This window comes from Calonectris borealis, chromosome 1, assembly GCF_964195595.1.
Source record: "Calonectris borealis chromosome 1, bCalBor7.hap1.2, whole genome shotgun sequence".
NCBI classification, from domain to species: Eukaryota; Metazoa; Chordata; class Aves; order Procellariiformes; family Procellariidae; genus Calonectris; species Calonectris borealis.
This window is the reverse complement of record NC_134312.1, coordinates 126,151,373-126,164,268: the sequence shown is the minus strand read 5'-3', so window position 1 is coordinate 126,164,268 and position 12,896 is coordinate 126,151,373.

The following is a 12,896-nucleotide window of genomic DNA, read 5'->3' as shown; positions in this document are numbered from 1 at the left end:
AATGATTTGTACAGAGATTGAGGACCAAAAGGGTAAGGGAGACCCTCCCATTGAGTCACAAAGTTCAGAGAAGACCCGGCTGGATCCAATCTTAGTCTCAGACTTGGACAACAGTTTGTGTTTAATACAAAAGGGATAATGAAATCCTCCCATTGAGTCACGAGGGTCAGAGTAGACCCCTATGCTTTCTAAACTCCTTCTCAGAGAGGAGTCTAGATGTGGCTGGATCTACCCCTAGTCTCAGACCTGGTCAATGGTTTATGCCTAAGGGATTTTATGTGTTTAGTAGCAACCTAAAGTTCATTCACAGTTTTAAGGTAAATCATAAGATTTTAACAGTACTTAATCATTGACTAATTTAGCAGTTACAAAGTGAGCTAATCAAGTTTACTACAATTACTAAAGCAACTTGATTACAGTTTATGCTTACTACTGGTTATCTAAATCAGTACACACAAACACACACACACACGAGATCTAGATCAATTCACACGTAAGGGCCCAAAGCTAGATGAATTTATAAAGGTATACCTGTTAAAAATTCCCCTCAAGTCTTGTGAAATACTCACATTAAATGCCTTGGCATTTCTCAACGGGCGAAGGGTTGAGCCCCGAGGAGTGTCTCGGCCGAGGAGTGTTTCAGCCCAGGTCCCGACAGTCCTCCGAATGTCACAAATTCGAGAGTTTACGAACTCTGAGAAGTGTCCCACTCGGAGGGAGATTCTGGGCGCAGCCCGCTGCGGTCCAGGAGAGCTCAAAGGGTCTCACTTAGGATCGCTGTTTACAGGTTTGCAAGATGATTGGCTTTAGTCATCCATAAACTTCTATACCAGCCACAGTCCAAGGTGGTAGTTTCAGAACAACGGTGCCATTCCACCCAGGTTACGACTCAGATAGGTGTGTCAGGGGGTGATGAATTATCCCCAGTTTCGTCCCCCACCTGGGTTAGGTAACAGGAGTTCTGGTACAGTCAGTGCCGTTCCCCCACTTCAGCCATGCAAGAGTTCTGGGTACAGTCAAGGGACGCTTCACTGCCCAACTCATTACACAGAGGCTAAAGTTCATCAGGAGTTTCTGAGATCATAGAGTGGCCCAGGAGAGAGCGGGGGGAAGGAATATACCAGCACAGAGTCCCTCTCCAACAATGGCCTGGGACAGTGAAGGGTGATACAGACATGGATGCTCTTCCTGCCCTGGGTTTCTTAAAGTAAAGATGGATTAAATTGAAATAAAAATTACCTGATTTCTCTTCTGGGCATGCATGTTAATCACAGATATGGTCCACATAGAACCAAAGCAGGGCACTAACACGCCTATTTGTTGGTGGGAAGCTCAGTCAGTCTGCAGTGCCAGTGACTACACTAATAATTCATTGCATGCATTTATTGAGTGGTGAAAGATGTGTTCCTCTTCTGTGTCTCTATGCCTTCCTATGTTGTAGTTTAAGTGGTAAAATGAAGTTGACAAGAATCCAGCACTTAGGCAGACTTGGAGGTAGATAATGGACCATGTTGTGCTTTGCTTCGATGTAGCAGAAGCAAGGAGGGGGGAGCCGCATGCGCAGCATGCACACAGAACCTCAAACATCAGTTTTGATTAACTCAGAATGTTTTGCCTTGGATTACTTCATCCCCTGAAAGTGCATGAGGACTCGAATTATTTATATTTTAAAAGTTAAATGTGAGAAGCTGCAAACATGGATGGCACAGATCAGAACAACAAAGTACAAAAAGGGCAAAAAGCCTATTTTTAATGGGTCAGGAAACCTGGAGGGAGCAAGGAGAGAGGAGAACCTTTGTTTCTGTTACTGGGGAAGGACGCTAACAAGTCTTTTTGTCCCTCTTAAAAATCCAAGTGATAACTACCCATCTGTACATTACTGAAGAATGAGTGGGAATACGACATTGCAAGCACTAAGGGTAAAATCCAGGTTTCTGAAGGGAGTTCTTTGGGAAGACTACTTGAATCTGTTTTATGATAACTTGTACTTAACTGACACACTGACACACAAAAAAAAAAAAGGAAGAAAAAATTAAAATAGAAGATTACCTGATCAAAGAATTAAACTCCCTCTGCTTTTTCACTAGAGAACGGAGAACAGTCTACATAGTTTCGCTGATCCTTGAATGAATTCTTGAGGAAAGTCAAGGGACACAAGATCAGACCTAAGAAATGTCTGATCCAAAGAAAGAGAAACCTTTGAGACTTTATACAGACATCATGATGGCACCAAAAAGTCACAAGTTCATTAGTTTATGTTACTTTGGGTTATTCCTCAGTTTTCACATTAAAGTAACGTGGAAATGTTCTATCTTTCTGATCACACATTCTAGTACTTGGAAATAATCAAATTCAAAAGTGAACAACTAACTAGTTCAGAGAAAATGTCAAATATGTCACTTGTTATATACTATTTCATAGCCAAGTAGTCAGTCACAAGCTTATTTTTTCCATTCCGCTGAGAATTGTGGCAAATATTTTTAGCAAAACTATTAGAAACAAAAATTGCTTATGATTTTTTGTTTCAGTTCAGACCTTGCTGGAATACAAGAGGATCACTGGAAGTTCCCTGCCCTCTCTAATTCTGACCTTCCTAGTGTCCTACATTCCCATCTGCCTCCCCGTCAGGTCACTAGCCTTCCTTCTACTAATTGAGCTCCATGTGGGACTATATAATAAACCTGACCTGTGAAACAATCCAGGGTAAAAGCACTCATACATGTACCTCTTTTTTGGTATCGCTGGAGGAGGGTTGTCTTTAGCAAGATAGTTTCTCAGCTTCAGTTTAGAGCACTAGCTCATGAACAGTTGAAGCAGCACTATTGACAGGGTGATTATTGACATTGTGAGTGGAGGCTGAAGCAAGTAGCAGAGACAGAATCTTTAAAAATCAATTCTGTCATAAAAGAATTTGTAGCAAAGAACACTGGCCTTATTTTCACTTGATTCAATGTAGACAGGTCCATAAAAAATTTTTATCTATTTAACTAAGTTTTTAAAAGACAAATTTTAACTGATTTAGCTTGTGTATAGAGGAGCCAAGTTCTGCATTAAAAGACTCCTGATATCTCTGAAATAGTTTGGCTAGGATCTCTTCCTCTTCTGCAAACCATTATATCCAAATGCTTACTATTGCCATCATTATGATATCTCATTATGAAACAACATTAGATAATGGACTCTGCTCCTTCCTTTCCTCAACTTATGCCGGCTTCATAAAACTTTTTTATTAGTAACCTAATAATCATCCCCAAAGAGAAAAACTATTGTAAAGGAACAGACGTACTTTGTTTTGATGACAGAATCCTTTATAACTAGTGCTAGGGTATGGATTATGTATATTCTTTCTCCTTTATCAGTAAATCATATGACCACATTAAGTGTGATTTTACTTCTGCAGAAATTCATGCTATTTTACAGTGCAGTAACCTGCACGATTCACATTGCATTCACCTTAACAGTATCAGATGATGAATAATAAAGCTTCACAGCAAACTTCTCAAAACTCTATTATAGTCATCAGAGTGAAGAGTATAACCTCACATAAATCTCCACCACACCTCAGTTCCTGAGTCACTTCCAACTTTTATAAGCCAGGCTTTCCAGACCTGAAACTTGATTGACTATCTGCTGATCTGACTATCCCCCCAGGTTCCAGGCAGAAAAATAGCATGGTTAGTTCTTTCCAGTTAATAGACGAGGCCAATTTGTTTAAAATGAAATAGCCCCCAGCTTGTTCAGATCTCTCCTGGGGCCATGGCCAGGCAAAACAAGATGCAGAATCAGAAAGCCATCACCAGTCTGTTTTCCCCTGCTGCACAGGGGGAAAACATCTATCCATGTTCTGAAGGCGGGTCAAAGATGCTTGTGCACTGACTGAGTCATATATGACATCAGAAGTAGCTCTCACTCATCCAGGAATCTCTAAAAATACAGACAAATCCCTTCAGAAAGTATTCAAGAGGCTAGAAAAAGGGCAGTTAAAATGATCATAAGGGTGGTTTATTTGAAAGTAATTCAGCAACAAGAAATGACAGATGTACCTAAGATAATTAAACTAATTTCAACAAACTGCCACTCATATTGCACTTCGTTGCTGGAATCTGAATCCGGAGGAACTGTGATGTGAACTGTGAATGCTGACCTATTTATTCTGCTTCAGGAGAAATAAATATACTTAGAATATACTAGAAGGAAATAGGGCCACTTACTGGTAAAGCAATTAAAGCATGTGTATTTTTATATCTGCTTTTAGGAGTCAGAAACAGACAAAGTCCAAATGATAATGACTAATAAGATATATTCCTTTGCATTTAATCTTGCAAATTGCTCTGTTTAATAGAAAACAAGAATGTTCAAAATGACAGATTTGGGCTCTAATTCTCTCTAAAGGTCTCTCCACTAAACAAAGCATTCTGTGAGAAGCAGAACTAATGAAGATTTTATTGGGTCTTTTTGCTGAATGAAACCATCAGTCTTCACAAAACGTGTAAGAATTGCCAATCTCTGAGACCTCCTCCCTTCTCAGATTGAGTTGAAAGGAGCAGGACCAAAATTATTGAAAAAAGGGAGCGACAGAGAGATTGTCAGTTAGACAAGGCAATCTCAAATGCCTTCCCTTTTGTTTCTTTTTAGAGAGACTCTGTAGAAATTGGTAAATGTGTATTGGGTTTGTGTGGCAAGGTTTCGGTAGCAGGGGGGCGGCAGGGGTGGCTTCTGTGAGAAGATGGCAGAAGTTTCCCCTATGTCTGATAGAGCCTCTGGCCAAAGCTGAGCCAATCAGCAATGGTGGTAACGCCTCTGTGATAACATGTTTAAGAAGGGGGAACTTGGACTGGAAGCAGCTGGAGAGAGGAGCAAGAACATGTGAGAGAAACACCCCTGCAGACACCAAGGTCAGTGAAGAAGGAGAGGGAGGAGGTGCTCCAGGTGCCGGAGCAGAGATTCCCCTGCAGCCTCTGCTGAAGACCATGGTGAGTCAGGTTGTCCCCCTACAGCCCATGGAGGTCCATGGTGGAGCAGATATCCACCTGCAGCCCATGGAGGACCCCACACCAGAGCAGGTGGATGCCCGAAGCAGGCTGTGACCACGTGGAGAGCCCGCACTGGAGCAGGCTCCTAGCGGGACCTGTGACCCCATGGAAAGAGGAGCCCACGCTGGAGCAGGTTTGCTGGCAGGACTTGTGACCCCATGGGGGATTCATGCTGGAGCAGTCTGTTCCTGAAGGACTGCACTCCATGGAAAGGATCCACGCTGGAGCAGTTTGTGAAGAACTGCAGCCTGTGGGAAGGACTCGTGTTGGAGAAGTTAGTGGAAGACTGTCTCCTGTGGGTGGGACCTCACGCTGGAGCAGGGGAAGAGACGAGGAGGAAGGAGCGGCAGAGATGACGTGTGATGAACTGACTGCAACCCCCATTCCCCATCCGCCTGTGCCGCTCGGGGGGAGAAGGTAGAGAAAATCAGGAGTGAAGTTGAGCCTGGGAAGAAGGGAGGGGTGGGGGGAAGGTGCCTTAAGTTTTGGTTTTATTTCTCATTACCCTGCTCTGATTTTTGAGTGGCAATAAATTAAATTAATTTCCTCAAGTCGAGTCTGGTTTGCCCATGACAGTAATTGCTAAGTGATCTCCCTGTCCTTACCTTGACCCACGAGCCACTTGTTGCATTTTTCTCCCCTGTCCAGCTAAGGGGGAGTGATAGAACGGCTTGGTGGGCACCTGGCATCCAGCCAAGGTCAATCCATCACAAAATGGAAAACCTGTATTATAAATACATAGTCTCCATTATTGGGCAATATGGTTTAGGGCTCCAAGAACCACACACTGAGCTATTATATGTATCTATAGAGCAGAAGCGGAGTGATTTTATCAGTGTAATCCTTCAGTTTAGCTAAATAGCCTGACTAGGAGGGAAGTCATAGTACTGCTATAACATGACAATACTGATTTGGGGACCCAGGCTAGTACCGGCACACAGTGCTGAGCTGAACATTTTGGTCTTACAAGCTCACAGCAGCTAGTCCAAAGTTTTCAGCACCAGGCTCTATATAACAAATTACAAATATGCCCTTTGTTTCCTGCAGTCTGCTCCAATGGAAATGCTTTCTGCATCTGGTATCTTTTTTAGTCACAATGTGTGAAAACATCCTTGTTCATGAAAAATTTAGTAACTCTAAAAGCATCCATATCCACTCACAGATTTCATGTATTAGACAAATATAAAAATTGCTGGGTAGAAAGAAAAATCATTGAACTGCACTGAGAAACATGATGAAGATGTATGTTTCTGAGCTGGGCAGATCATCTCTGATCAAAACAGAATATAACTATGGGGAAACTGCATATATATATATATGGATAATAGGAAAGTCAGATAAGGGATGGCTCTGAAAATCTCTCATATAAATCAGGAGTTCTTTAACAGCTGTCTGTGGCTTTTAAAGACTCCGATAAAATCATATTTACCATGTTGAACCAGAGCAGTAGACTTTCCAGGCTGATGTCAAGATGTCAACAGCTATTGGCATCAATGAATCAATATTAAATTTCCACTATACACAACTCAGATGCAATTTCCTAAAGTTACTAATGGTGGAATTCATCTTGCCACACTTCACTGATATAAAATCAATGTCTAGTCTAAGGTTCCGCTATCGTTAGGAGTGAGATAAGTACCTCCAGAGGATGATCATCCCCCTCCCCTTACATAGGTATTTAAAACAGAATTCCATATATTACATTGACTTTATGCAGGTCTCCTGCTATCTAGTTACTTAAAAAATTTCAAGAATCTTTTTCTTCGGCAGTAAAGATAAAATTATTGAGGAGCATGTTCAGATATTAGTGAATTTATTTTCTTTTGCCTGAAGGCTGAAAATTACTGCCTAATCATTTTGTGGTACAATTATGTGTATTTTTATTATACATATATCTTTTACATTTTATATGCAGTTTATCCAACTTACTTCCTTAGAATCCAAGTGCTTAGTCAGATAAATTAAATTTGCATTGTGATCATCTGGAGTGTCGGATGACTCTTTGGTTTTCAGCTTTTTAGGTACTCAGCCTTCTGAGCTGCTTGATGTCTTTATTTCCTTGACTTCAATTACAGTTGGAAACCATTACCAAATAGATATGTCTATATACTTTAAAAGCAATCAGACTATGGTTCAGTATAACCTTCTATGGTTACTCGTTGCCTTATCAATCCACTTTGCCTGAAAATACTATCCCTAGTCCTCATGAATGTCATCGTAGCTTGTTGCATTATACTAGGAGAGCTCATTTGTCTTTGTAAGTTACAGATGAAAGGATACTACCCAATTTAGCTGGGTCCTGATCCAATGATGGCCATGAAGATCAATAGCAAAGCTTCAGAATAGTGTTAAATGGGAATTAGGATAGAACGTATTTTGCAGAGTATAGAAGATACATACTCTGGGCAATCCATGCTACTCAGTAGGTTAATGATGCATTGTGTCAACATATGCTTTCTTTTATGAATTTTACACTGATTTTTTTCAGATTGCTTTTTTAACGTTTCTTCCCACACTAGGAAAAAAGGAGAAACATGGACGTTCAACTGACCTGCACTATCCCATTCTTTACTTTATATATCTCTACCCTAATATTTCTTGCTCAGCTTAATCCTGGTTTTACATATTTTTTCTTCAGGTGAGGGTTTCTCCATGCTATTTGTTTTCCCTTTTCTAGTCACCCACTATTTCTAAATGCTGCGGTCTACCTCTGAATCTATCTATAGATACTTTTCTTAATGCAGTTTAATATCCTGTCTGTATTGATATTTTGCATAAAGCAGACATTACATTGATTTCTTCTCGCTGACATCCATTTCTTTCTGACTGATCATATCAACATAGAGTTCCACCGGTCTTCAGCTCCTCCTTTCAACATGCAGTACTTTCACCTTATCTACACTTCATTTCACCTGCCATCATGTGGCCTAATTTATCAGCTACAGATATAGCATGTTTATTCATTATGGTAGTATAGATACATTTGTATTTTAGGCTACATATGATGGGCTTTTTGCACTTTCTAATTTTTCCTAGCCATAGTGACAAACATTTAATGTAACGGGGGAAAAAAAAGGCAAGTTTTCAGGTAAGACACTCATTGAGTCTCAAGAGTTGACATCATTTTTTTAACTCGGCAATAAACTTTCTTTCAGCAATTTCATTAAGCATCTATATAGTATACAAGAAAATTACATCCATCAGTGCTGTAAGACAAGAACAGAAACAAGCAATGCATAATAAAAGCAATTATCCAGTGGGAGTAGAGGTCACCAGTATTACCAGTCTTGAAGGCTATTCACACAGAGCTAATAGCGTGGGGAACTATTGAGGGCTCAATCTCATTTCTTCAGTACTTATTACTTTCTATTAACTGAAGAGGGATCCATGTTCCTGAAATCACAGAAACTGTTGCAAAATATCCTAGATTAATTCATAGCTGGCACAAGTTCATGTGTCTTGTATGTGAAGAGGTCTTCTCAATGGTAAGCTTCCACCACTGCAACATCTGTCACCTACTGTAACAACTATTTCCTTTCTATCTTGCTAAAGGTCCTCTGAAAAGTGGGTGGAAATGAAAGCTAAACCATGTAGGCTAAGTACTGTATGAGGCAGAATAGTAGGAAACATCAGAAATGCTTTGCCTGACCATGAAAAAAGCACACGCCTTCTGCTTTAGCGTTGGCTGTGTGCTGAAATGCCTGCACCCCAGCAGCAAACGCTGCAGCCGTTTTCCGGCAGCGCAGCAGGTGGTGCTCAAACAACCCCGGTTGCCCAGAGCACCCAGAGAGAGGGACGCTGCTCTCCAGAAGCAGCCCTCAGTGGTTACCTTCTCCGTAGCCCAGTGCCGTCCCAGCCAGTAAAAATATTAATGGAGCAAGCCATAATGAAATCACATTTTTACTTAATAATTTTGCAATATGTATACGCCTCGAACTGTAGACACATTTACAGTGAAAATTAACACGCATTAAATTGAGAGTGTCTCCTACAGAATTCTTTCTTCCACCCAAACAAAGAACCATCTGACTGCGTGCAGGCAGATTTCATATTTTCAGGGAGAAGGTGTGATTTTGTTTGCTTTACCTGCTCCTGCAGGTCAGCAAGTTCAATGTGCATTTTGCAAATGCAAGAGGTTCCAAAAACTTTACAGCTGCTTTACTATAACTGAATACGCCTATCAGCAATCTGCTGAAAGTGGATCCACGTCTGCTTTCATGAGTCCTACTTGGCACGGCAGTGCAGCAGGGGACGGACCTGCCATGGGAGGGCAGGAGAGGGAGCGAAGGGGAAGGAGGAGGAGGAAAGGCAATGACAAAGGTCTCCGTTCCTGCTGGACACGCAGCCAGGCACTTGTCCATACACACTGTGAGCTACTGTGGTGTGGTCTTCTAATATTTGTATTTTTAAAAAAAAAACATTAAGTTTAGCAGTGTTTGTTTCTTACGTCTCCATGTGTTCTCTGAAATGATCTGTGTAAGAGCCAAAGCAGTTACCACACACACTTTCTGTAGAGTTTTCTTGATAAACATTTCAGGGTCTCAAATTTTCAAAATAAGCAGAGTATTTGAGGAGAGTGTTTTTATGCTCTTCCCTGCTCTCGGTTGTTAATGAACATTGTTTCAGGATTTGTCTTTTATTTTGCACAAATCAATGGTACCCAGATCATAACTCTCCATCGGTCCTAAGAGGAGGCACTTAGCTGAGCTCATCAGCCACCAGGATGGTAATGCACTGGTGATTTGTATGCGTGACTTATTTCTCATTTGTCTTCCCTTGCAGGCCTCCCAGCACTGAGAACAGCTGTGCAATGAGCTGCAGAGATCAAGAAAGCTACTATATTTATGACAGTGCTCTTCTTTTCTCTGTTGCCAAAAGAGTGGTCAGATGTAGCATAGCAATTTATACTGCTGAATTCCATTATTGCAATATTTTTATATTTTCGGCCACGTTCTGAAAATAAATTCTTGTGCCCAATGCCATTATCTGTTGAGAAAGTATAACAACATTTTATACTGATTTTAAATTCGCTATATTTGAATTAGCTGTTTATATTTCACAGTGGCGTAATCTAACTCAAATTCAGCTTTCAGCAACCACTGGAACATTTACCCGCAAGTTCTTAGCCACAGTGCTAGAAGCCAGCTTGCAAAGTTTTTCAAGTTTCTAGCCAAGGACATGATAAGCATTTCTTTATGGTAACATCACTAGGCCAGCAATCCTCCCTCATCCTATACAGCTTCAGGGGCCGAACTGTCCACAGTATTTAACACATCTCTTGTTACATCTTGCCAGAGATTGTGAAGCATTTCCCGGTAGTCAGCAAAGTTGGTTTTTCATAGTCGTCAGTGACATTTCATACCATTTCAGACAAAAAAGGTCCTGTGATCTAATTAGACTTTCAGCAATATAAAAGCCTTGTGATTTACTAAGATCTAATTGCTTATTTAATTCCAGTAGCTGGAGTTGTACTAAACTTATCCTTTAGAGAAAAATCCCATCCTGGTATAAAGATCTCCAGTTCTGATGTATTTATATTCTGTGGTTGGTTCCAATAGCTAATTATCCTTCTCTTCCCAGTGGCTCATTCACTGTAGTGTCCTAGATCAGGGTCCATCATCTATGGACAAACTCATTATGTCTCTAAATCCGAGATCTGTGGCTGCAAATAAAGATGCTGTCACTAGTATAGAGGTAATCAAAGACACCAAGAGAAGTTTTATTGACACTTTGAATAGTAGATGGTTGTTCTGGATTTGAAATACATTACCGGCATTCCAGAAATCTCGAATTAGCCTCATCTTAGCTATATTCAGTCTCCACTCAAAACCTAAAAAGTCAAGGGCACATAAGCATAGAAATAGTTTCTTAACATGTAATTAAAATTACAAACCCATGTTCCAGATACGCAGGACATTAAGATATAAGAAATCAAAAGTCTTTGTTGTTTCTGAAGCATTTAAACACTATAGATAAAAGGTAAGCAAATATAAATGTGAATGTAAAAAAAAGTAAAAAAAATTACCCATATAAGTAACTTTTCCTCTCTCTCCCACACTACCAAGATCACAATTGAAGCATAGTTCGGGGGGGGTGGATTCAACTGAACATACTAGGAAAGTTTGCTAGAAGTTTTGGCACAAAGTCTTTGAAGTATCTGAAGCAACTAGAAAACATTTCACACATTGCTAGAACAAAATAGGGAATGAAGACTAATAAAATATTTCAAAAGGCTAACATGTAAAAATGTTTATGCAATGAGACAAATAAGAGCTGTAGGTCATTAGGTGCAATTTAGAAAGATGTGGAAGACGAATTCATATATGAAATATAGCAGACTGAGAAGCTGGAATATTTGACAAATATGTATATTATTCAATATATAAAATGGTAAAAGAATATATTAATACTTATTAGTCGTTAAGGTCAATGCTAACAGTAAAGCATAAAGAAGAGTTGGATTATTTACCTGGCAGGTTTGTAGCAGATTGAAGAGTATGTTGGGGTGCAGGCTTATGTTCACCGCAGTTCCTTCAGTTTCTCTAGATTAGCACATATGGTTTTCTAACAGTGGAAAAAGTTAAGGATGATGGCGCAGTCTGGGCAAAATGTTACTGGTCGTTGACAATTCACAGTTGTTTGGGAACAAATCCTTGACAGCAAAGGTGGTTAGCGCTGGAGGCAGTGGAGCATCCTGATGTAGGGCACTGACTGCTCCATTGTCACCTGAGAGGTAGAAGGAGAAAGGGAAGGAGTTGAAAAAGGCATAGATGAGACAGCCAGGTACAGACACGGGCTTTAAATGATACCTGGGGAATGGCTCCCTACCATTCCCCACTGCAACTGATCTTGCACTATGCTGAGCCTATGCTTGTAGGTCCCAAAGAGTTTTAGTCCTGGTAACTGCAGTTTCCACAACAAAGCCAAGCAGCTGCTGGTGTAGCTGAGCGGTCAATTTTACTGCCGAAAACTGGCTTCTAAATGATTCAAAGGATGTCCCTATCTGGAGGTGCTCCAGAGGGGTCACAGAGAGTAAGTGAGGTGCTGTGATATTGCCACCCTCGCAAGGGTCCAGAAGAGTCTGGGGTACAGAAACAGGTGAGTAGCTGCCCAGCTGGGGAGGTGACTCAAGGAGACCAGGGAAGCAGCCACCTGTAGGCAGCAAGACCCTGACTCAGACAAATACTATGTAAAAGAGCAAAAAGGGTAAAATTGCGGAAATGCTACTGCATGCAGCTAAAAGGGACTGAGGAATAGAATCCACAATTACGCTTTTTCCTCTCTGTCAAAAATACATAGGGGCTGTACACAGCCTCTCTCTCATGATCGGGTGGCCTGCATTCAAACACAAAAGATTGCGTAAGTTATTTAGGCTTCCTGAAAAAGGGCAATTCTTTGTAGCTGCTCTGGGCCTTTGCTCTCAATGAGTCATTTTTAGGAGGGCAGATCATGCACATTGTTTGACAACAAGCTTCTGAAGACAGCGGTTCTTTCACGTCAACTATATCCTGTTTGGATCAGTAGATTAGACTAACCCATGACTGCCGTTTAGTAACAGTAAGGGTTTTTCAGTGAGTTAAAAAGAAAAGGGGACATCTTTCACTCCTAGATTCTAAAAGGGAGTCCTAGAATTGGCATTATTTCTTAGAAATCTAGATATTGAAAATCTGTAAGCATTTTTGCAAACAACATGAGTTTGTATTTTAAAACTGAATTACTAAATACAGCACATATCTCAAAAGGCTTTTTTCTAACTCCCTAGAATGGGAATGTTACAAACAAAAAACAAATAAAGAACCCTCAGATATCTCAACTTACTCTTCTACAAATGAGAAAAACGATTTCAGAAAGGCATGGACTTAC